This window comes from Nerophis ophidion, linkage group LG11 (assembly GCF_033978795.1).
Source record: "Nerophis ophidion isolate RoL-2023_Sa linkage group LG11, RoL_Noph_v1.0, whole genome shotgun sequence".
NCBI lineage: Eukaryota > Metazoa > Chordata > Actinopteri > Syngnathiformes > Syngnathidae > Nerophis > Nerophis ophidion.
The window spans coordinates 16,175,433-16,202,371 of NC_084621.1; the positions used below are offsets into that span (position 1 = coordinate 16,175,433).

General features: G+C 38.8%; 1 long non-coding RNA gene across 3 annotated transcripts; it reads left to right on the top strand.

The window, feature by feature from the left end:
* Positions 1–5,324: 5,324 nt before the first annotated feature.
* Positions 5,325–25,778, top strand: LOC133561702 (uncharacterized). Of its 3 annotated transcripts, none has more exons than XR_009808762.1 (4): positions 5,325–5,471; positions 18,026–18,114; positions 21,420–21,505; positions 25,068–25,778. It is a non-coding gene; the product is annotated as an uncharacterized LOC133561702 (long non-coding RNA). The 3 variants fall into 3 exon arrangements; XR_009808763.1 differs by lacking the exon at positions 5,325–5,471 and adding an exon at positions 7,352–7,373; XR_009808761.1 differs by lacking the exon at positions 5,325–5,471 and having other exon boundaries at positions 17,958–18,114.
* Positions 25,779–26,939: the final 1,161 nt, after the last annotated feature.

Genomic DNA, 26,939 nt, shown 5'->3' on the forward strand with positions numbered 1-26,939 from the left:
CGCAGGGCCAACACATATATATATATATATATATATATATATATATATATATATATATAAAATCAGGTGTTTGACCAGCACATGTCCATCCATCCATTTACTACCGCTTATTCCCAAACACGACACAGAACAAATCAAAAGTAGAGAAACAAATATGAATATTATCAACAACAGTATCAATATTAGTTATAATTTCAGCATAGCAGTGATTAAAAATCCCTCATTGACATTATCATTAGACATTTATGAAAATAAAAAAAATAACAATAGTGTCACAGTGGCTTACACTTGCATGGCATCTCATAAGCTTGACAACACACTGTGTCCAATATTTTCACAAAGATAAAACAAGTCATATTTTTGGTTCGTTTAATAGTTAAAACAAATTTACATTATTGCAATCAGTTGATAAAACATTGTCCTTTACAATTAAAAAAAAATATATATATATTTTTAAATCTACTGCTCTGCAAGCATGTCAGCAGACTGGGGTGGATCTTGCTGAAATTCTATGTATTGAATGAATACAGAATCCTTTTAAATCGGGAAAAAAGTCATTTTTGAATCGAGAATCGTGTTGAATTGGAAAAAAAAATTCGATTTTGAATCTAATCGTGACCCCAAGAATCGATATTGAATTGAATCGTGGGACACCCAAGGATTCGCATTATAGTATGTACTAAAGGTATGTACCGTATTTACATGTAAGTATGTATGTGGAAAGTAGGTAACCATGTGTGTATGTATGTATGTATATATGTATAGTCGAGGTGTCTGTGGTTTATACAGTGCTCAATACCTGGGAAGAGCGGAATATACATTTGGTCGGGAAAAAAACACAGGAGGCCATATCATCCCGACAGGCCTGTTTCACAGGTTTCCCTGCTTGTCGCCTGACAGTTCCATAAAAACAGTGGATCACTTGTCATAAAGAGTCTATAAGACAAGTGATCTACTGTTTTTAGGGAACTACAGCCAACTTGCAAGTCAAAGATCCTCTATATGACATGATCTACTCTATTTATGCAACTACAGCTAACATGCAAACCAAAGATCCTCTATATGACAAGTAATCTACTGTTTTTATGCAACTACAGCCAACATGCAAACAAAAGATCATCTATATCACAAGTGGTCTACTGTTTTTATGCAACTACAGCCAACATGAATACCAAAGATCCTTTATATGACAAGTGATCTACTGTTTTTATGCAACTACAGCCAACATGCAAGTCAAAGATCCTCTATATGACAAGTGATCTACTCTCTTTATGGAACTACAGCCAACATGCAAGTCAAATATCCTCTATATGACAAGTGATCTACTGTTTTTATTCAACTACAGCCAACATGCAAACCAAAGATCCTCTATATCACAAGTGATCTACTGTTTTTATGCAACTACAGCCAACATGCAAACCAAAGATCCTCTATATGACAAGTGATCTACTGTTTTCATGCAACTAGAGCCAACATGCAAACCAAAGATCCTCTATAAGACAAGTGATTTACTGTTTTTTATGCAACTACAGCCAACACGCAAGCCGACGATCCTCTATATGACAAGTGATCTGCTGTTTTAATGCAACTACAGCCAACATGCAAGTCAAAGATCCTCTATATGACAAGTGATCTACTGTTTTTATGCAATTACAGCCAACATGCAGGTCAAAGATCCTCTATATGGCAAGTGATCTGCTGTTTTTATGCAACTTCACGCAACATACAAACCAAAGATCTTCTATATCACAAGTGATCTACTGTTTTTATGCAACTACAGCCAACATGCAAACCAAAGATCCTCTATATGACAAGTGATCTACTGTTTTTATGCAACTATAGCCAACATGCAAACCAAAGATCCTCTATATGACAAGTGATCTACTGTTTTTATGCAACTACAGCCAACATGCAAACCAAAGAACCTCTATATGACAAGTGATCTACTGTTTTTATGTAACTACAGACAACATGCAAACCAAAGATCCTCTATATCACAACTGATCTACTGTTTTTATGCAACTACAGCCAACATTAAAGTCAAAGATCCTCTATAAGACAAGTGATCTACTCTCTTTATGGAACTACAGCCAACATGCAAGTCAAAGATCCTCTATATGACAAGTGATCTACTGTTTTTATGCAACTATATCCAACATCTAAGCCAAAGATCCTCTATATGACAAGTGATCTACGGTTTTTATGCAACTACACCCAACATGCAAACCAAAGATCCTCTATATGACAAGTGATCTACTGTTTTTATGCAACTACAGCCAACATGCAAACCAAAGATCCTCTATAAGACAAGTGATCTACTGTTTTTATGCAACTACAGCCAACACGCAAGTCAAAGGTCCTCTATATGACAAGTGATCTACTGTTTTTATGCAACTACAGCCAACACGCAAGTCAAAGGTCCTCTATATGACAAGTGATCTACTGTTTTTATGCAACTACAGCCAACACGCAAGTCAAAGGTCCTCTATATGACAAGTGATCTACTGTTTTTATGCAACTACAGCCAACACGCAAGTCAAAGATCCTCTATATGACAAGTGATCTACTGTTTTTATGTAACTACAGACAACATGCAAACCAAAGATCCTCTATATCACAACTGATCTACTGTTTTTATGCAACTACAGCCAACATTAAAGTCAAAGATCCTCTATAAGACAAGTGATCTACTCTCTTTATGGAACTACAGCCAACATGCAAGTCAAAGATCCTCTATATGACAAGTGATCTACTGTTTTTATGCAACTATATCCAACATCTAAGCCAAAGATCCTCTATATGACAAGTGATCTACTGTTTTTATGCAACTACACCCAACATGCAAACCAAAGATCCTCTATATGACAAGTGATCTACTGTTTTTATGCAACTACAGCCAACATGCAAACCAAAGATCCTCTATAAGACAAGTGATCTACTGTTTTTATGCAACTACAGCCAACACGCAAGTCAAAGGTCCTCTATATGACAAGTGATCTACTGTTTTTATGCAACTACAGCCAACACGCAAGTCAAAGATCCTCTATATGACAAGTGATCTACTGTTTTTATGCAACTATAGCCAACATGCAAACCAAAGATCCTCTATATGACAAGTGATCTACTGTTTTTATGCAACTACAGCCAACATGCAAACCAAAGATCCTCTATATGACAAGTGATCTACTGTTTTTATGCAACTACAGCCGACATGCAAACCAAAGATCCTCTATATGACAAGCGATCTACTGTTTTTATGCAACTACAGCCAACATGCATACCAAAGATCCTATATGAAAAGTGATCTACTGTTTTTATGCAACTACACCCAACATGCAAACCAAAGATCCTCTATATGACAAGTGATCTACTGTTTTTATGCAAATACAGCCAACATGCAAACCAAAGATCCTCTATAAGACAAGTGATCTACTGTTTTTATGCAACTACAGCCAACACGCAAGTCAAAGGTCCTCTATATGACAAGTGATCTACTGTTTTTATGCAACTACAGCCAACACGCAAGTCAAAGATCCTCTATATGACAAGTGATCTACTGTTTTTATGCAACTACAGCCAACATGAATACCAAAGATCCTCTATATGACAAGATATCTACGGTTTTTATGGAACTACAGCCAACACACAAGTCAAAGATCCTCTATATGACAAGTGATCTACTGTTTTTATGCAACTACAGCCAACATGCAAACCAAAGATCTTCTATATCACAAGTGATCTACTGATTTTATGCAACTACAGCCAACATGAATACCAAAGATCCTCTATATGACAAGTGATCTACTGTTTTTATGGAACTACAGCCAACACACAAGTCAAAGATCCTCTATATGACAAGTGATCTACTGTTTTTATGCAACTACAGCCAACATGCAAACCAAAGATCCTCTATATCACAAGTGATCTGCTTTTTTTATGGAACTAAAGCCAACATGCAAGCCAAAGATCCTCTATAAGACAAGTTATCTACTGTTTTTATTCAACTACAGCCAATACGCAAACCAAAGATCCTCTATATCACAAGTGATCTACTGTTTTTATGCAACTACAGCCAACATGCAAACCAAAGATCCTCTATATGACAAGTGATCTGTTGTTTTTATGTAACTACAGACAACAAGCAAGTCAAAGATCCTCTATATAACAAGTGATCTACTGTTTTAATGCAACTATAGCCAACATGCAAGCCAAAGATCCTCTATATGACAAGTGATCTACTGTTTTTATGCAACTACAGCCAACACACAAGTCAAAGATCCTCTATATGACAAGTGATCTGTTGTTTTTATGCAACTACAGCCAACATGCAAGTCAAAGATCCTCTATATGACAAGCGATCTGCTGTTTTTATACAACTACAGCCAACACGCAAGCCGAAGATCCTCTATATGACAAGTGATCTACTGTTTTTATGCAACTACAGCCAACATACAAACCAAATATCCTCTATAGGACAAGTGATCTACTGTTTTTTATGCAACTACAGCCAACACGCAAGTCAAAGATCCTCTATATGACAAGTGCTCTGCTATTTATATGCAACTACAGCCAACAAGCAAGTCAAAGATCATCTATATGTGACAGATCCCAAGTGTAGAAATGATGGAATGACATAAATTGGTGGGCAGCTATTTGAACGCCTGAGCCTTTTCCGTCCGTCCATCCGTTTTCTACCGCTTATTCCCTTTCGGGGTCGCGGGGGGCGCTGGCGCCTATCTCAGCTACAATCGGGCGGAAGGCAGGGTACACCCTGGACAAGTCGCCACCTCATCGCAGGGCCAACACAGATAGACAGACAACATTCACACTCACATTCACACACTAGGGCCAATTTGGTGTTGCCAATCAACCTATCCCCAGGTGCATGTCTTTGGAAGTGGGAGGAAGCCGGAGTACCCGGAGGGAACCCACGCATTCACGGGGAGAACATGCAAACTCCACACAGAAAGATCCCGAGCCTGGATTTGAACCCAGGACTGCAGGACCTTCGTATTGTGAGGCAGACGCACTAACCCCTCTCCCACCGTGAAGCCCCGCCTGAGCCTTTTTTGTCATCATAATAAATAAATATTTGACATCACTGGGGGTCAAGCACTTTACATGTGAGCAGAGAAGACATGTCGCCCGTTGATATGTGAGCAACTTCAACACTTTCCAAGAAAGAGAACATCATGTCCCGGACATATAAGAAGTATGTAAAGGGAGAGAGCTTGAAGAGTGGACGAGTCCATGTGTCTGAGAGTGCGGGGGTGTTCACATGTTCGCATGTCCATACATTGAGGCTGACCTACACCGTGTGTGGAGATACACCCCCCTGGCACATATAGACCACGCCCACTCCGCAAATAAAGACATGCGAACTCCCCGCGAGTCTCCAATGTCATCCATAAGAAGGCTGCAAGCCCGCAGGAACCTTCTAGAAACCTTCCATCTCCCGAGTGCCGCCACAGGTGAGCTTCTGACATCATCTAATGTGACTTTTTAAAACAATTTCCGTGGAGAAACCGAGATTTATGACCGCAGTCGTGGCGACAATGTGGCTCAACATGCCAATCATGTCCATTGTAAATCAATCAAAACGTTGTTTTTTTTTTTCTAGAAAGTTCCTCAAGTTTAACCAAATAGTTTGTTTGTCTTACTTAACTTACACGCTACAAAGATGAGTTTAAAGAGTTTTGTGTGGTTGAAAATGGAAAGACAAAACGTTTATTAAATTCTTTAATTTTTCCACCATATTTTTGTCTGTGTGAGAAAATTATGTTCAATAAAGTTTCGATTGAAGGAGAATGAATTTGGACATCGTCACTAAAATAATGTTTTACTCGAGGACAGCTCTAAAAACATTTACTTGAGTTAAAATACATCTAAAAGAAAAAAAAATAACTGATTTAAATAAATAAATAAATGGGTTGTACTTGTATTGCGCTTTTCTACCTTCAAGGTACTCAAAGCGCTTTGACATTACTTCCACATTTACCCATTCACACACACGTTCACACACTGATGGAGGGAGCTGCCATGCAAGGCGCCAACCAGCACCCCATCAGGAGCAAGGGTGAAGTGTCTTGCTCAGGACACAACGGACGTGACGAGGTTGGTACTAGGTGGGATTTGAACCAGGGACCCTCGGGCTGCGCACGGCCACTCTCCCACTGCGCCACTGTATAAATAGAATATCACTTAAAAAAACAAAAACATAAATGTGTCCAAAGTGCAGCCCGGGGGCCATTTGCGGCCCGCAGCTAATCGTTTACCGGCCTGCCACACATTGTGCGAAAATTGCAAAATTGATAGAATTACAAAAATTTAAAAAAAGTGGAATTAGGTGAAATCTAGAGAGAAAAAGTGGCAATGTTGACACAAAGCTGCCATGCAGGCAGTTTTTTTTTGTTCCCTTTGTCTTTATTTTCTTTTTTTTCCTTTGCTCCAAAAATAAATGACGAATAAATATGTTATGAGTTATTACCTAAAAATTATGAATTTAAAATGCTTTATGTGGAAAAAATATAGCATATGTTGTCCATCCATCCATCTACTTTCTACCGCTTATTCCTTTTGGGGCCGCGGGGGCGCTGGCGCCATCGTAAATCAATTTAAAACGTTTTTTTCTAGAAAGTTCCTCAAGTTTAACCGAAAAGTGTGTTTTTCTTACTTAACTTAGACGCTGCAAAGATGAGTTTAAACAGTTTTTGTGGTCAAAAGTGGAGAGACAAAACGTTTATTAAATTCTTTAATTTTTCCACCTTATTTTTGTTGGCGTAAGAATTTATTTTCAATAAAGTTTCGATTGAAGGAGAATGAATTTGGACATTGTCACTAAAATAATGAAGTTTTACTCGAGTACAGCTCTAAAAACATTTACTCAAGTTAAAATACATCTAAAAGAAAAAAATAACTTCATAAATTAATCTGTATAAATAGAATATCACTTTAAAAAGAAAAAGACAAGTGTCCAAAATGCGGCCCGGGGGCCATTTGCGGCCCGCAGCTAATCGTTTACCGGCCCGCCACACATTCTGCGAAAATTGCAAAATTGATAGTATTGCAAAAATTAAAAAAAACATTTAAAAAAAGTAGAATGAGGTAAAATCCAATGAGAAAAAGTGGCAACGTTGACACAAATCTGCCATACAGGCAGTTATTTTGTTCCTTTTGTCTTTATTTTCTGTTTTTTCCATTGCTCAAAAAAAAAAAAAAAGGACAAAAAATGTTATAATGAATTATTACTTAAAAATTGTCACTTTAAAATGTTTTATGTGGGAAAAAATATTGCATATGTTGTGTGGTTGCCATATTAAAAACATCAAAGTTTTGACAAAAGAGCATAAAACAGCTCCCGAGTGCCGCCACAGGTGAGCTTCTGACATCATCTAATGTGACTTTTTTTAAACAATTTCTGTGGAAAAAACGTGATTTATGACCGCAGTCATGGCGACAATGTGGCTCAACATGCCAATCATGTCCATAGTAAATCAATCAAAACGTTTTTTTCTTTTCTACAACGTTCCTCAAGTTTAACCAAAAAGTTTGTTTGTCTTACTCAAGTTACACGCTGCAAAGATGAGTTTAAACAGTTTTGTGTGGTTGAAAATGGAAAGACAAAACGTTTATTAAATTCTTAAATTTTTCCGCCATATTTTTGTCTGTGCGAGAAAATTATGTTCAATAAAGTTTCGATTGAATGGGAACAAATTTGGACATTGTCACTAAAATAATGAAGTTTTACTCGAGTACAGCTCTAAAAACATTTACTCGAGTTAAAATACATCTATAGAGAAAAACATAACTGATTTAAAAATTAATCCGTATAAATAGAATTTCACCCAAAAAAAAAAAGACGTAAATGTACTACATCAGGGGTGTCCAAAGTGCGGCCCGCAGCTAATCGTTTACCGGCCCGCCACACATTCTGCGAAAATTGCAAAATTGATAGTCTTGCAAAAATAAAAATAAAAACATTTAAAAAAAGTGGAATGAGGTGAAATCTAATGAGGAAAAAGTGGCAATGTTGACACAAAGCTGCCATGCAGGCAGTTTTTTTGTTCCTTTTGTCTTTTTCTTTTTTTTCCATTGCTCAAAAAAATCTGTTCTAATGAATTATTACTTAAAAATGATCACTTTAAATGTTTTATGTGGAAAAAATATTGCATATGTTGTGTGGTTGCCATATAAAAACATCAAAGTTTTGACCAAAAAGCATAAAACAAACATAATAGTTCAAGCTTAAAATCGACAGATATATCGGAAGTTGATCTTGAAATTTAAGTGTTAAAAGTAAAAAAAAAACTAAGAAAAATGCATCACTTTGAGTGGGGAACCTTTCGGATCTCAAATATATTTAGTAGGATTTTAGGTGGCGACTTGTCCAGGGTCCAGCGCCCCCCGTGACCCCAAAAGGGAATAAGCGGTAGAAAATGGATGGATGGGATTTTATATAACTTTTCACTGCGATTACTCAAAAATATTAAATAATTAAAATCAATGGTGTCCTGCATTATTGATCTTTGAGGGCTTTAATTGCTAAATAAAGGAACTCTCCTGAAGGAATTAATAAAGTACTATCCATCTATCTAAATACTGCATATTTCACGATAAAAAACAAAGTTGTCTTTTTGACAGAAAAGGCATAGAACCTTATTTGTTTTACTTTATGTCAACCCCAAGTTGATATAGAGATTTACTGTAAGCATTAAATGAAAAAAATAATACCAATTTGACTTATTTTTAACATTTTAGTGACTGAGACTCTCTATGCTCCCCAGGAGCCCTAAGGATTAATAAAAAATCCATATATTTTATGGTTTGAAAATGAAAAATATCAAAATTGTCCCCGCATGCTCACATTTTTCCGTGTGCGGCCCTCTGCGGAAAAAGTTTGGACACCCCTGCTTTATAAGCATTATATTGCTGTTTTAAGGAGTTACAGTAAAATACCAGTCAAAAATCCTATTTAAAGGGCATTTGGGGCTTTCTTTGGTCAAAGATCCTGTGCACAGGCGGACCTCTAAACCAGGGAAAGGGAACCTAAAGCTCTAGAACCAGATGTGGCTCTTTTGATGACTGCATCTGGCTCTCAGATAAATCTTAGCTGACATTGCTTAACACGACAAGTAATGAATAATTCCGCTGGTAATCACGATGTTAAAAATAACGTTCAAAATATAAAACATTCTCATGCATTTTAATCCAACCATCCGTTTTCTACCGCACCTGTTCAAGAAATAACAATGTTATTAAAAAGAATTAGACTTATTATACTCTAAAAATGTTGGTGTTACTTAAAAAATGCACGCATTTACAGTAGTTATATTCAGTGTTAAAAATATAATATGGCTCTCACGTAAATACTTTTTAAAATATTTGGCTTTCATGGCTGTCTCGGCCAAAAAGTTTCCCGACCCTTGGACTAAACAATTGAATATCATGTTCACTTCAGCAAAGTGAGGAATGTCAGTCAGGGCACATTTTTTTTCATTGACAAAATTCCGAGCAGAAAACATTAAAAAAAAATGAAACTCAGCAGCTGATATTGACAACAAAAAGTTATTCGCAAAAATGTTGGATATGAATTCAAACCATAACCAATCGTCGCCGTAACTTATTTATCATTTTTTGGTGTTTTCCCATATGTCATGTTTTAGTTCTTGTCTTGCACTCCTATTTTGGTGGCTTTTCCTGTTTTGTTGGTATTTTCCTGTAGCAGTTTCATGTCTTCCTTGAATGCTATTCCCCGCATCTACTTTGCAATCCAGATTATTTAACTTGATACTATCCTTCCCTGTGGGGACATTATTGATCGTCATGTACGGATGCACTTTGTGGACGCCATCTGCTGCTCCGCACGCTGTAAGTCTTTGCTGTCGTCCAACATTCTGTTTTTGTTTACTTTGCAGCCAGTTCAGTTTTAGTTTTATTTTGCATAGCCATCCCTAGGCTTCAATGCCTTTTCTTAGCGGCACTCGCCTTTTGTCTATTTTTGGTTTAAGCGTTAGATACATTTTTACCTGCACGCTGCCTCCCACATATTGTGATCACGACAAACCATGTTCCCGACATCTACAAAGCAATTAGCTACCTGCTGCCACCTAATTACTGGTTTGCAACAAATTATTTTTAACCCAATTAGGTGAAATTACATTATCTCCCACAGCACACCAGGCTGTACGCGGCACAGTGGTTGAAAAACACTGATTTGGATGAGATTTTTTTGAAAACCCAACATTGTTAGAGGTTTTTGATTGATTGATTGATTGACACTTTTATCAGTAGATTGCACTGTACAGTACATATTCTGTACAAATGACCACTAAATGGTAACACCCCAATAAGTTTTTCATCAATTCATGGTAATGCAAAGTTTTCTCAATCGGTAAACAATAATTATTGTATCAAAAGAAGGCTTGAGATATCTTTAGTTGTGTGTTATTAGTTTCGCCTTGTAAATGTCATTGCTGGAATAAACAAACCTTTGCACGGTATCAAATTTTTTGGGGGCTGATTTTTATTAAATTTTTTTCAGGAAAAACAAAAGAGGGAATGCACTGCTTTAAAGAAACCTTTAAATTACAGTTTTATCAATGATTGAAACCAAATTACTCAATCAAAACGTTAGCGGAAGTACATTTTTTACTTTCCTCGTTTATTCTTAAGTTATTTTTAGGGGTCTTGTATTTTCCAATGTTGAATTTGTGAGTGCAAAAGGGTTTAAGTTTGTTCTGTATATTGTACAGTTTTTTTTTTTTGTGTATTTTGTACAAGCAATAGAAAATTGATGGATGGATATTGTACAGGATTGCTTGTTTTTATTGGATAGTTTATTTCAATTAAGTTTTATCTTTATAACTTATGTGATTTATTTTTATTCCATTTTGTTTCCACTACAGCAGCTTAAGTTGGAGTCCTTAATCGCGTTATATGCAAATGTAATGACGATAAAGTCCATTCTAATGCAAGTTTTTACTTCAAATGCAGATATTCGAGTAAAGCGAGATTTTTACAAATACAATAGTTTTCTTGTATTTAGTTTTTTTTTTTTTTTTTTTAACTGTCAGCAGTCAACTTTCACATGTTCCCGTGGAATCCATCAGTCGGTTGCTAAATTGACTTAAAATCTAATTGACAGCCTCCTTTTTACAACACAATTAGTTTTATTGAACTTTCTCATTGCTCCAAGTTGCCCGCCCTATGTCGCCTTTTTAGTACCCTTTTTGTTTTTAGCTAAATTCTCCTCCACACTTCCCTCATTTTAACACTAGTCTAGCATTTTACACATTTGAAATAGCTAAGTCACCTGGAGACGACAGTGCCAATAAAATGTAAACATAGTGACGTATGTAGCTCTTTTCTAATAGTGGAGGTAAAGGAACTGATTATGCTAACTCCTTAAGTTTCTGCGCCATGCATGCTAATAAGTTCTTGCGTATTCTACCCTTTAAGTATGTATACGTAGCATCTTTGCACATTTTTAAAACCTGTTTAAATAAAGCTAGCTTGAGGAGCTGGACGAAGTGGCTGGGGAGAGGGAAGTCTGGGCTTCCCTGCTTAGGCTGCTTCCCCCGTGACCCGACCTCTGATAAGTGGAAGAAGATGGATGGCATTTGCTATGTTTTGGTCGTAGCTAATGCTAGCAAATGTAGCTCAATTTCTATTTAGGTGTGACATGACCACTTTAGTTACTCTTATAGGAGTGGGGGAAGTAATACTTTGACAATATTGGTGAGTTTGCGACATCACAGTAGGAAAAGTGAGAGTACCGTATTTCCTTGAATTGCCGCTCCGGCGCTTACCAAAGGCATGCGGTAAAGGCAAGCATGCGCTAATTATTTTAAAACCTCTTCTCACTCCGGCACTTACCAAAGGCATGCGGTAAATTTAGGCCTGCGCGTATAAATTTGAGTGTGATGTAAGGATACCATCATGAAAAGCACATTTAATAAAAAACACGTTATTATGGTCTTACCTGTACTTATAAATGAAGTCCATGCGCAGCTCCTTCTGATCAAAAGCGTCTAACTTGTTTATAGAAGTCTTCCTTATCTTTCTTCAGTTTTAAAAGTCTCTCTGTCTCGGTGGAGATCTTCCTTTTATTACGTCCTGCTTCGATTGAAAGTCCAGTTTAGAAAACTTTTTATTTTAATATGTAATCCTCCATGTTAAAAGTGCGAGCGAGAGGAAAAACCAGACGATCGCTGTCACTTCTTCTGCAACAGAGTAGTTGCAAGAAGGATCACTAGCGCCCTCTACCACCAGGAGGCGGGAGTCATTTAATGATTCACATTTGACACACACAGCTACGGTATATTAATAAAACATAGCTGCTTACTGTTCTTTTTAGCATATTCAATAGCTTGGACCTTAAATCCTACTGAATAGCTCTTAATCTTCTTCCCTTTATGCGATTTCAAATGATTGAAATCAGCCTCCATTTTGAAAATGATGACAGGTGAAGTGTCACTCGTGACGTGACGAGTTTGACCCGGCAGTAATTCTAGGCAGGCGCATACTATATACCCGGCGGCAATTCAAGGAAATACGGAACTTATCAGGGAATTCAAAGAAATTTGAAAAATTTTGTCTCTTTCCGATTCGAGGGCTGACCCTCCAACCTTCTCTATGGTACACGTTTCCAATGTCCCAGTTGTGTAGAACGCAGCAAAGGACATGAACGTGCTGTATGTGTCACGTTACGTAACCACGGCAACAGACGTGCACATGTCTGTGACACGCATGAGGAGGAAGCTGCAGTTGTGCTGCTGCTCATTGGGGGGGGGGGGTGCCCCCCCTCCCTCCCCCACAGGTTTACTCAAGGCTGGGAGCGCAAAAAAAGCGAGAGTGAGAAGGCGGGACTAACAAGCCCAATAGAGGGATGTGATTGGTCGTGTGGGGCAGAGTACACGATGTACCCTTTTGACTGTGTGCTTTGTTTCCTGCCAAATGAGACCCATGATTAGGAACAGCCACATTAGGATGGAGAGCACCGTGATATATTGTTGGAGGATGAATTACTTCTGGCAGTGTCATATATTCCTGGACGGCACGTTTGCTGGTGTACATTCACGTGCCTCACCTAAACGAAATAGCTAGAATACTTGCAAGGTGACTCTGCAGGAACCACTCCTTTTCATGAAGAAGCTATCCAAGCACTGTACTTACTACCTGCATGCTTATAAAACCTTTGTACTTGTGTCAGCACCACCTTTTTTCTAAATAAAGCATTTTTTTTTTAATCGTTCTTAGCCGGTGATCCCTTTTTTAAGTCCTAAGCTAAGAGACAATTTTTACTAGATTGTCACCAAAATGTGTTTTTGTACTTTAAAACCTTCAATCTTTTTGGAGGCTAAAATTGTGTTTTTTAACTTGCCATTGCACTGTAAGGAAAGTCCATTCTGAGTGCGTGTGGGTAATGTAATGACAGTCTGAGAATAAGCAAAATTAGCCATGAGGCATTTGCAAAAGTGAGAAAAATAAAAATATGAAAAGCAAAAAAAAAAATACTGTCAATTTGTCAGTCACAAGATGGAACTGGCGATGGGATGACATGACCCCAGGAGTGCTTGTTAAGAAGAGCGATAACCATTTTTTTTTCTCAGTTTCCACTAAATTTGTTGCCAGTCGTTTTTTTTAATAATTATTTATTTTATATAAATATCTAAAGAGCTCTGAGTACCGTATTTTCGGACTATAAGTCAATTTTTTTTTCATAGTTTGGCCAGGGGTGCGGCTTGTATTCTAGAGTGACTTGTGTGAAATTAACACATTACCGTAAAATATATTTAGCTCATTCACGTAAGAGACTAGACGTATACGATTCCATGGGATTTAGCGATTAGGACTGACCGATTGTTTGGTAAACGTATACAAGTTCTATATGTTATAGTTATTTGAATGACTCTTACCATAACATGTTACTTTAACATACCAGGCACCTTCTCAGTTGGTTATTTACCGTATTTCCTTGAATTGCCGACGGGTGTATAGTATGCGCCTGCCTAGAATTACTGCCGGGTCAAACTCGTTTTGCAAAATAATTAGCGCATGCTTAGCATTACCGCCGGCTCAGGATTAACACCGGGTCAAACTCGTTTCGCAAAATATTTTTATTAACGCATGTCTAGAATTTTTGCTGGCTCAAACTCGTTTTGCAAAATAATTAGCATATGCCTAGAATTTCCACCGGGTCAAACTCGTCACGTCACGAGTGACACTTCACCTGTCATCATTTTCAAAATGGATGAGGCTGATTTCAATATTTGAAATCGCATAAACGGAAGAAGACTAAGAGCTATTCAGTAGGAATCAAGGTCCAAGCTATTGCATATGCTAAAAAGAACAGTAAGCAGCTATGTTTTATTAATATACCGCAGCTGCGTGTGTCAAATATGAGTCATTGAATGACTCCCGCATCCTGGTGGTAGAGGGCGCTAGTGATCCTTCTTGCGACTACTCTGCTGCAGAAGAAGTGACAACAAGCAATCGTTTATTTTTTCCCTCTCGCTTGCACTTTTAACATGGAGGATTACATATCTAAAATAAAACAGTTTTCTAAACTTGACTTTCAATCGAAGCAGGAGGTAATAAAGGAAGATCTCCATCGAGACAGAGACTTTTAAAACCGAAGAAAGATAAGGAAGACTTCTATAAACAATTTATCAATGTTTTTGATCAGAAGGAGCTGCGCATTGACTTCATTTATAAGTAAAGGTAAGACCATAATGTGTTATTTTTTATTAAATGTGCTTTTCATGATGATATCCTTACATCACACTCAAATTTATAAACGCACGCCTAAATTTTCCGCATGCCTTTGGAGTGAGAAGAGGTTTTAAATTAATTAGCGCCCCGCCGGCAATTCAATGAAATACGGTATGCGTCATATAACGTACACTTATTCAACCCGTTGTTCACTTTTCTTTATTTATTTTAAATTGCATTTCAAATGTCTATTCTTGGTGTTGGGTTTTATCAAATAAATTTCCCCCAAAAATGCGACTTATTATGCATTTTCGGCCGGTGCGACTTATACTCCGGAGTGACTTATACTCAGAAAAATACGGTACTCTAAATATAGCCCCTTCTGCTACGCCTTCTTATTCCCTGGCAGAAGGGATGCTTTATAGTTGGAACATGTAGCGCCAACTCTGTTTGTTGCAGCCCAAATGTATTTGTGAGTGACCTATTCCAGTACCGATTATTACATTTTCAAATATGTCAGAATATACTTTAACCCACGGTAAGGTGGGACGTTTGCTTGTTTTTTGTTAGCATATTTAGCAGTTTGCTTCCACATTAGCATCACCAAACAACTCCGTTTTATGTGTGTATTCCTGACGTATTTTTGCTGCAAGGAGTGTTGCAAACAGCCATGCAGTGTGGAACTAGTCTGGAATACACCTGACTAACACAGCTGGAATTTGTTTTCCTTTCCTGTTAGGGTTTGACTTTTTTTTCTGACTTATTGAAATGGGCCCTCAAGCATGCGGGTAGGAAATTTTCATTCCTGAGAACAATGCTTGCCCAACTTGATGATCATGCAAACAGATTTCCCCAAATGACTCCGTACGCTTTCGCGTGCAACTAGAACAGGGGTGTCAAACTCCTTCTTAGATCGGGGGCCAGACTGGTGAAATCATGGCACGATAACTTATAAATAAAGACAACTTCAGATTGTTTTCTTTCTTTAAAATAAAACAAGCACGTTCTGAAATTGTACAAATCATATTGTTTTTTTTGTTTTGTTTTTTTACAATTACCTGTTGCGGTTAACAGTATACAGGTATATACTATATTTGTCTATTTATATTTTCTGAATAAATTATGATAATTTTGATCAGTCAACTCATTGGTGTTAATTTTCAATCTATCCAGATACAAAAATTATATCAAAATCAGAGTATGTTATTAATGTAATTTGATTGTTTTCCTTGACTGAGTTTATTTTATACATATGTAACATGATCTACAAATACACAAAACTTTGCTATTGCGACATCCAGTGGACCCATTTAGAATAGCTTTTTTTTATGTGGCCTATTTTTGTGTTTTCTTTATGAACGGTGGCAGTTATCATTAACAACTGGTGGGAGAAGCAATTGCATTTATTACATCATCCAGGTGATTGTGCGTGTGTCAGGGAGCGTATTGGAGGCTTTAGCTTTGTGGCCTATTTTTGTGTATTTTGTTTATTAACGGTGGCAGTTATCATTAACAACTGGTAAGAGGAGAAATTGCATTTGTTACATCATACAGGTGATGCTCCTTTGAGGCTTTAAAGGCCTACTGAAACCCACTACTACTGACCACGCAGTCTGATAGTTTATACATCAATGATGAAATCTTAACATTGCAACACATGCCAATACGGCCGGTTTAGTTTAGTAAATTGCAATTTAAAATTTTGCGCGGAAGTACCATGCTAAAACGTCTCGGTATGATGATGCGTGCACGTGACGTCACTCATTGTAGAGGACATTTTGTTCCAGCACCGTTCCCAGCTATAAGTAGTCTGTTTTCATCGCAAAATTCCACGGTATTCTGGACATCTGTGTTGCTGAATGTTTTGCAATTTGTTCAATGAATAATGGAGACGTCAAAGAAGAAAGCTGTAGGTGGGAAGTGGTGTATTGCGGACGCCTTTAGCAACACAAACACAGCCGGTGTTTCATAGTTTACATTCCCGAAAGATGACGGTTAAGCTTTACAATGAAACAGAGCGGTCAAGCGAACACGGTTGGATTGGACTACACACACAAGGTACAGTGTATTATGCAGCGATCATTTCGAAAGATCGTGTTTCGAAGTGGGTCCCTTGCGAAGGGCAGAGATGGGCATCGCCACCACCCGTCGACTGGGGCTGAAGAAAGGTGCGGGGCCGACCTTCAGGTTGTACAGGTACGACCATATAATCTCAATAAAACACTAACACAATAAGCAGATAAGGGATTTTCCAGAATTATCCTAGTAAATGTGTCTAATAACATCTGAACCGCTCCCACTGTATATTCTCTCCCCCCCCCTCCTGGTGCTTCACTCATACTTTCCTCATCCAAGAATCTTTCATCCCCGCTCAAATTAATGGGGAAATCGTCGCTTTCTCGGTCCGACTCGCTCTGGCTGCTGGTGGCCATGATTGTAAACAATGTTCAGATGTGAGGAGCTCCACAACCCGTGACGTCACGCACAGATAGTCTGCTACTTCCGGTACCGGCAAGGCTGTTTTTATCAGCACCAAAAGTTGCGAACTTTATCGTCTATGTTCTCTACTAAATCCTTTAAGCAAAAATATGGCGAAATGATCAAGTATGACACATAGAATGGACTTGCTATCCCCGTTTAAATAAGAACATCTCATTTCAGTAGGCATTTAAATTAGTGGCCTATTTACACTGATCTAAAGAATACTTTGGACAAATTTAAACTCAAATCTTGGTATATATTTCCAGACAACTGTACATTCCTTGACTTTTGAAGTGCCAGGTTCCCGTGTGGACCAGCGACCTCATCTCATTAAAGTGAGCCCTACAGATTTAGGGATTATCCACCTACTAGGTTCCGTTAAGTGGTTTTAGTGAAGCAGGACACTTGTATCCCGTTATTTACCACCTGAGCTTTATCCCATGTCTTAGGTAAACTGCTCATTCAAATGTAGTTTTATTTCAGCACGTTGGATCTTTTCAAGTCACTTCCTGCTGGAGGAAGTCTTTGCGTGTTACACACAGACCCGAGGACACTTATGTAATCTCATCTTGGACACGCACGCTCCGTGAAGAAGCCATTGTTCCCCCTGTCTTTCTTTGTGTCCTAATGAGCACATGACAGTCGCAGGAAGTGTTTTGGTAAGGCGACGTAGTGAAGGTAATGCTTGTCGACAGTGGGAGTGCTGGGGAAAGGTGGGCGTGTCCCGTGCCCGCCCACCCGCATTTCTGGTTGGGCGAGAGCGCCGGCGTATAAAAAGGCGGAGTGATGCCTGTACCTCCCAGTCAAGTTTCTGCCATCTGTTTGTTTCCAGCGCCGGGTTTGGAGGAGGACGGAATTGAGGAGTTCCTCTCCGGAAGAACTTCCTTCAGCTGAGCTCGTCCAGCCTCGAACTCCACACAGGTTGGCATCTCTCATATTTCTTCATGTCTAGATTCCACAGATGCTCCTTCGGGTTCATCTCCTGATTTGTACCTTTGCAAGTTAAGACAAGCCAGTTTTGGATTGTGTTCCTGGTGAATGAAGGTCTTCTCTGGGCCATGTTCTCCTTCACTGCGTGCATCATTGATTGCATGTCCTGAGAACCAGCGTCTGGACCTTCTTGTTTTTAACCTAACATGGCTACTTCTTAAATGTGTAACTCCTCGACAAATGTCCACTGCATGAGCTCATAAGTCAAGTGGTTTTAGTCGCGTTGCTCGGGGGAAGAGCTTAAAAATGTCCAAATAATACTTTGGTGGCTATTTGTTAAAACCTGTATACTTGGCTGATTTTGGTTATGTATTTTTGTTTATTTCCAACACGCATGCAAGGTTATATTCCAAGTAACTGTTTTTCTACAGTTTCAATTCAGCCTGTCTGAAAAGTAAGTAGAAGCATAATTTAATCCTTTCCATTCTCCTCCATGTCACAGCAATTCTGGATTGGTTCACTTGCTGTGTTCAATATTACTACATTTTTAATAACAGTAATAGTTAATATTTATTTATATATTTTTTCTTTTATCTGTACTCTAGCGTGGCAATAAGCAAGATTTGTGATGCTACCAATGGAGAGTACAAGAATAAAACTTAAATGTACAATGAAAAATTTGTATATACCGTACTTCCTTGAATTGCCGCCGGGGCCTTAATTAATTTAAAACCTCTTCTCACTCCGGCGTTTACCAAAGGCATGCGGTAAATTTAGGCCTGCACTTATAAATTTGAGTGTGATGTAAGGATACCATCATGAAAAGCACATTTAATAAAAAAAAAATTATGGTCTTACCTTTTACTTTTAAATGAAGTCCATGCGCAGCTCCTTCTGATCAAGTGAAGTGAATTATATTTATATAGCGCTTTTCTCAAGTGACTCAAAGCGCTTTACATAGTGACACCCAATATCTAAGTTACATTTAAACCAGTGTGGGTGGCACTGGGAGCAGGTGGGTAAAGTGTCTTGCCCAAGGACACAACGGCAGTAACTAGGATGGCACAAGCGGGAATCGAACATGCAACCCTCATATTGCTGGCACGGCCACTCTACCAACCGAGCGATGCCGCCCCAAAAGCATCGATAACTCGTTTATAGAAGTCTTCCTTATCTTTCTTCAGTTTTAAAAGTCCCTCTGTCTCGATGGAGATGTTCCTTTATTACCTCCTGCTTCGATTGAAAGTCCAGTTTAGAAAACTGTTTTATTTTAGATATGTAATCCTCCATGTTAAAAAGGCAAGCGAGAGGAAAAAATAAACGATCGCTGCTCACTCTTGCTGCTTGTTGTCACTTCTTCTGCAGCCGAGTAGTCGCAAGAAGGATCACTAGCGCCCTCTACCACCAGGAGGCGGGAGTCATTTAAAAACTCATATTTGACACACGCGGCTACGGTATATTAATAAAACATAGCTGCTTACTGTTCTTTTTAGCATATTCAATAGCTTGGACCGTAAATCCTACTGAATAGCTTTTAGTCTTCCCTTTATGCGATTTCAAATGATTGAAATCAGCCTCATCCATTTTGAAAATGATGACAGGTGAAGTGTCACTCGTGACGTGACGAGTTTGACCCCGTGGAAGTTCTAAGCATGCGCTAATTATTTTGCGAAAAAAGTTTGACCCGGCAGTAACTCTAGGCAGGCGCATACTATATACCCGGCGGCAATTCAAGGAAATACGGTATACTAATTTCACCACCAGGCTTTTTTCAGCACAGCGCCATCTAGTAGCCAACAGTTTTCCAATTATAGTACATAGTGGTTCAAATCCTGTTCAGCTGATTTAACAAACTTCAATTGTAATTCTGTGACGTTGCTTGAGGGCTGAAGTGTTCCTTCCTCACACGCTTCTAGTCTTCAGGCGTCCAGACTTCCTCCTTTTGGTGAACAACTATGAGATTGTGATGTGCCACACCACTCATTTTCTTTCCCATACAAAGTGAAATTCAGGCTGGAATCAGCCACACTGATCAGATACTAATACTTTGCGTGAATATACCTCTGAAATTCAATAAGTTGTGTACTTAATATCACATATCTCAAAATATACTTAAAATATAAATAAAGGTTAGTTGTATAAGTAATAAAAAGTAAATTAAATATTGAACTGAACATTATTTTCATACGGCAGTGTTTTTGACACAAGGTTATGCAGTTGTAGCATAATTTATCTTCTACTCTTACATAAGGGAAAAACAGTAAAAATGTCATATTAAAGAGCTAAAACATCGGATGTAATGAAAACATTTGAAATATTCTGAGGAAATACATGATCTACAATACATACAGGTAGCTGACACAATGTCTGTATTAAGCATTTTGTCTTAATTAAAAATATATATCAATATGAAGTGGCTGGGGAGAGGGAAGTCTGGGCTTCCTTGCTTAGGCTGCTGCCCCCGCGACCCGACCTCTGATAAGCGGCAGAAGATGGATGGATGGATATCAATATGGTGGCCCCCGCATCCTTTGACTTTTTCACTATGCAGTCCTTTGTTGGAAAACAATGTATTCTACTATCTTGCCAGCACACAGTGGAATGCACTACTAACGGACCTTAAAATTCCAACTTCCTTACTAAGTGTTAAAACTGCCATAAAATCCTGGCTCAGCTCAACCTCCACCTGATCTGAACATAAATTGATCCTCAGCAACTTTCCCATGCATCAAACCGGTTTAATATGTGGTTATAGTTTATTTATTTATATGTGGTTTATATATAGTTATAATGTTTTAGTGTATATATTTTTATGTGGTTTATATATATTTATGTGGTTATAGTTATATATTTACGTGGTTTATATATATTTTTCGTTATAGTGTATATATTTATATGGGGTTTATATATATTTGTTTTAGTGTATATAAATATTCATGTGGTGTGTGTATATGTATGTATGTATGTATGTATATATATATGTGTGTATATATGTATGTATGTCACCTGACATGTTTATAATTTATCAAACGTTATTTTGATGAATATTTAATGGACCACAATGGAAACAAGCATTTGAGCTTTTTGTGCCATCCATTTGCCTTCTTAAAGCATTACATGGATTCCATTCTTTACGATGTCAAACTTCTCAATCAATGTTTGGACATCCCTGAACTGAAGTATCAGTATTTTGATTTGAGAATTGATATTGGCTCATAAGTCTGGTATCGGCAGTATCGTTATTTAAGTATCAATCGCTACTGAAGGAAATCCAATGTTCTCCTCCTGGTTTGCAGGTCCTTCTGTCGTCCCTCCCTCCTGGTCCGCAGACATGATCATCAGGCTGGGCAGACTCACACCTGGATACTTCCGCCTCCTCCAGGTACGTCGGCGCACACCTGTCATCTCCTGCTCCTCATCTGGGACGTGATGGAAGCAGACGTCGGCCATTGTGCTCACGCTTCCTGTTGCTTTTAGTACCCCAGCAGTCATCACAACTCTGCACACACCACCGAGGCCTTTTATGTCGCCGCATTGTTCTCGTATTGACACTAATTGGATGACAAAGGCAGCCCCTCCCTCGTTTGTACAGTAGGGCCCAGTTGACATGTGCAACAGTGGCGCAGGAAAAGATGGCGGCTGTTAACATGTGACTGCGAGCCAGACCTTACAATATCACAGTAAAGGCATTTTTTGTATTAAAAAAAAAACTGAAATAAGCAGGGGCGTCCATGATAACGTTGCTTGGATGACAACATATGTTGCTCCAAAAGCTGTATGTACCTTTCAGCATTAATGGTGCTTTCACAGATGTACAAGTTACCCAAGCCTTGGGCACTAATACACCCCCATACCATCACAGATGGCTGTCCAAACATTGATTGATTGAGAAGTTTTGAAATCTTAAAGAATTGAATCCATTTACGCTTTGCGCTGAGAACAGTCTGGGTGGTTCTTATCCCCTTTAGTCCAGACACGACGACGTCCAGTTTCCAAAAACAATACGAAATGTGGACTCGTCAGACTAAAACACTCGTCAGACCACTTTGCATCAGTCCATCTTAGATGAGCCTCAGGTCCACCGGAGCACTTTTGGGTGTTGTTGATAAATGACTTTGCATATTAGAATTTCAACTTGCACTTGCATATGTAGCAACCAGCTGTAGTTACTGACAGTGTTTTTATAAAGTGTTCCTGAGCCCATGTGGTGATATCCATTACACACTGTCGCTTTTTGATGCAGTACCGCCAAAGGGATCAAAGGTGCGTAATATCATCGCTTATGTGCAGTGATTTCTCCAGATTCTCTTAACCTTTTTGATGATTTTTACGCAGCGTAGATGGTGAAATCCCTAAATTCCTTGCAATGGCTGCTTGAGAAATGATTTTAAACAATTTGCTCAGGCATTTGTAGACAAAGTGGTGACCCTCGCCCCGTTCTTGTTTGTGAATGAGTGAGCGTTTCATGGAAGCTGCTTTTATAGCCAATCATGGCACACACCTGTTCCCAATTAGCCTGTTCAACTGTGGGATGTTCCAAATAAGTGTTTGATGAGCATTCTTGAACTTTCTCAGTGTTTTTGCCACTTGTGCCAGCTTTTTTAAACATGTTGCAGGCATTAAATTCTAAATGAGCTAATATTTGCAAAACAGTAATAAAGTTTCTCAGTGTGAACATGAAATATCTTGTCTTTGCGGTCTATTTAATTGAATATAAATTGAAAAGGATTTGTTGTATTCTCTTTTTATTTACCATTTACAAACCCCGTTTCCTTATGAGTTAGGACATTGTGTTAGATGTAAATATAAACGAAATACAATGATTTGCAAATCATTTTCAACTCATATTCAATTGAATATGCTACAAAGACAACATATTTGTTTACTTTTTACTTGTTTACCTGTATCTCATTTTGTAAGGGGCGCTGGAAGCCGGCAGACCCAACAGCGATCCTGTTCTGTCTCCCTATAACGTTTGACTGATCTTGAATGGGATTGTGCTGAAAATTTTAGTTTTCTTGAAGGAACTCTCCTGAAGGAATAAAGTACTATTTAATCTATTTGATGTTCAAACTGATAAACATATATATATATTTTTTCAAATAATCATTAACTTTAGAATTTGATGCCAGCAACACGTGACAAAAAAGTTGGGAAAGGTGGCAATAAATACTGATAAAGTTGAGGAATACTCATCAAACACTTATATGGAACATCCAACATGTGTGCAGGCTAATTGGGAACAGGTGGGTGCCATGATTGGGTATAAAAGCAGCTTCCATGAAATGCTAAGTAATTCACAAACAAGGATATGGTGAGGGTCACCATTTTGTAAGCAAATTGTTGAACAGTTTTAGAACATTTCTCAACGAGCTGTTGCAAGGAATTTTGGGAATTTACCATCTACGGTCCGTAAAATCATCAAAAGGTTCAGAGAATCTGGAGAAATCACTGCACGTAAGCGATATTACAGACCTTTGATCCCTCCGGCGGTACTGCTTCGAAAACCGACATCAGTGTGTAAAGGACATAACCACAATGGCTCAGGAATACTTCATAACACCACTGTCAGTAACTACAGTTGGTCGCTACATCTGTAAGTGCAAGTTAATACTCTACTATGCAAAGCGAAAGCCCATTTATCAACACCCAGGAATGCCGCCAGCTTTGCTAGGCCTTAGCTCAATTAAGATGGACTGATGCAAAGTGGAAAGGTGTTCTGTGGTCTGACGAGTCCACATTTCAAATTATATTTGGAAACTGTGGACGTGGTGTCCACTGGAACAAAAAAAATTAGATTTATATCGCTCTTTTCTAGACACTCAAAGCGCTCACAGAGAAGTGGGAACTCATCATTCATTCACACCTGGTGGTGGTAAGCTACATTAGTAGCCACAGCTGTCCTGGGGTAGACTGCCTGAAGCATGACTACCAGTTTGCGCCTACGGCCCCTCCGACCACCACCTATCATTCATTCACTGGTGAAGTGTCCTGCCCAAGGACACAACGGCAGCGATTTTTTTGGATGTCAATAGGTGGGAAGCGAATCTGGAACCCTCAGGTTTCTGGCCGACGCTCTACCCATGCCGCCCCAAAGAGGAAAATAACCATCCAGATTGTTAATAGGCGCAAAGTTCAAAAGCCAGCATGTGTGATGGTATGGGGGTGTATTAGTGCCCAAAGCATGGGTAACTTACACATCTGTGAAGGTACCATTAATGCTGAATGGTCCATACAGGTTTTGGAGCAACATACGTTGTCATCATGGACGCCCCTGCTTATTTCAGCAAGACAATGCCAAACCACGTGCTAGAACAGTGTGGCTTCGTAGTAAGAGTGCGGGTACTTTCCTGGCTTGCCTGCAGTCCAGACCTGTCTCCCATGGAAAATGTGTGGTGCATTATGAAGCGTAAAATACGACAACAAAGACCCTGGACTGTTGAACAACTTAAGCTGTACATCAAGCAAGAATGGGAAAGCATTCCACTTTCAAAGCTTTAACAATTAGTAACCTCAGTTCCCAAACGTTTATTGAGTGTTGTTAAAAGAAAAGGTGATGTAACACAGTGGTGAACATGCCCTTTCCCAACTACTTTGGCATGTGTTGCAGCCATTAAATTTAAAGTAATTATTTGAAAAAAAAAATAGTTTGAGTTTGAACATCAAATATTTTGTCTTTGTAGTGCATTCAACTGAATATGGGTTGAAAAGGATTTGCAAATCCTTGTATTCCTTTTATATTTACATCCAACACAATTTCTCAACTCATATGGAAACAGGGTTTGTACAACTTCACTGCTTGTAAAACCTCACTGGAGGCGGAAGCTTGTGGAAGGACTTTGTGTTCCGTGTTTTTAAAAGCTCCATTTTTGAACACCAAATGTTTTACGTCTCCCGGTTGTGGCTCGTTTGACCTGGCTTGTCTCCCCACTGGGTCTCCACAGAGGCAGGTGGCCGGCGAGGTGCAGACCCAGCCCCAGGACCGTGCCGTCAACCAGATAGCCATGATGCTGGCCATCATGGGCCTCAGCCTGTCCTACTACAGCGCCAAGCAGATGACTGAGAAGGTGCACGCCCACCCTGCGCCATGAAACCCCCTTCCTCCCTCCCGTAGAACTAATGAAGGCTCGGTCAGGACCATTAGTCGTGGCCAAGGTGCATGCTAGCCAGGTAACACAATACTGTCAATAATGCAAATACTTGAAGTATGCCAAGGGGTGCTCAAAGCAAGACGGCAGCAAAACTAACAGTAATGCCTTTTTATTTTGAAAGGGTAGCTTATCAGTGTTGGAGATGCTCCTTTGAAACGAAGTGATGGCCGTCCCACAGCCTTGTTGGTAAAGGGATGCAAGTACAAATCAACGTTTGTGTGTTTTGAGGACAAACAATTGCTGTATGTTGTGAAAAGTGGGGAGGGGGAGGGGTCGAATATTTGCACAATCTGCAAAAAGTTGTTTTTGTAGAGTAAAAAAAACGTCAGTGCTCAAAGGGATGTTGGAACATGTCACTGGTATTGAGTGTTCTTGAAAGACCTGACAAGGGAAGTGTTTTGCACGTTGGCGTGCGGACTTTTAATCCAAATTAAAGAAGTTAGTTTTTATGACTGTACCATCTTATTTTGTATGATCGTGTGTGTAATAAAGCTGTGAATCTTTTGCAAGGCCACGTGTCTCCTCTGTGCTGCAAGCTGCAGGAAGTGATGTCATCCTTTTTGAAGTCACGCACCAACGCTGATCTCGTGAAGCTTTTATGAGCCAGCAGGTTTTTTTTTGTTTTTTTTTGGAAATGTGCACGGCAGGCCGGGGTGGAGGAAATGACACCTTTTTAATACGCCAACTTATTCATACTTTAAAGCAGTGGTTCTCAACCTTTTTTTTTTTGTGATGTACCCTCTAATCAGAGCAAAGCATTTATGGTGAAAAAGAGCGATAAAGAAGTAAAATACAGCACTATGTCATCAGTTTCTGATTTCTTAAATTGTATAACAGTGCAAAATATTGCTCATTTGTAGTGGTCTTTCTTGAACTATTTGGGAAAAAAAATATATAAAAATAATTATAAACGTGCTGAAAAAAAACCAAGTGATTCAATTATAAATAAAGATTTCTACACATAGAAGTAATCAATTTAAAGTGGGGATTATAATAGAGATCCATCTGGATTCATCAACTTAAAGGCCTACTGAAAGCCACTACTAGCCACCACGCAGTCTGATAGTTTATCAATGATGAACTATTAACATTGCAACACACTTTAGTTTACTAAATTGCAATTTTAAATTTCCTGCAGAGTTTCTTGTTGAAAACGTCACAGATTATCAGGACATATTAGCGCAGCACCACTAAAAGTCATCTCTTTTCATCGCGCAATCACACAGTATTCTGGACATCTGTGTTGCTGAATCTTTTGCAATTTGTTCAATTAATAATGAAGTCAAAGTAGAAAGACGGAGTTGGGAAGCTTTAGCCTTTAGCCACACAAACACACGGTGATTCCTTGTTTAAATTTCCCGTAGGTGAAGCTTTACTATGGATCAGAGCGGTCAAGCGAACACGGTTCCCGACCACTTGTCAACCGGCAGGTTTCGGTGAGAAAATTGTGGTAAAAAGTCGCCTCTTACCGGAGATCGGCTGAGCTTGCGCTGTCCTTGAAACTACCGTCGACTTCCCTCAGAGAATGGCCTCAACGCACCCCTCCGACTATCAGGTACTATTTAATCTCACTAAAACACTAGTAACACAATAGAAAGATAAGGGATTTCCCAGAATTATCCTAGTAAATGTGTCTAAAAGCATCTGAATCCGTCCCAATGCAAT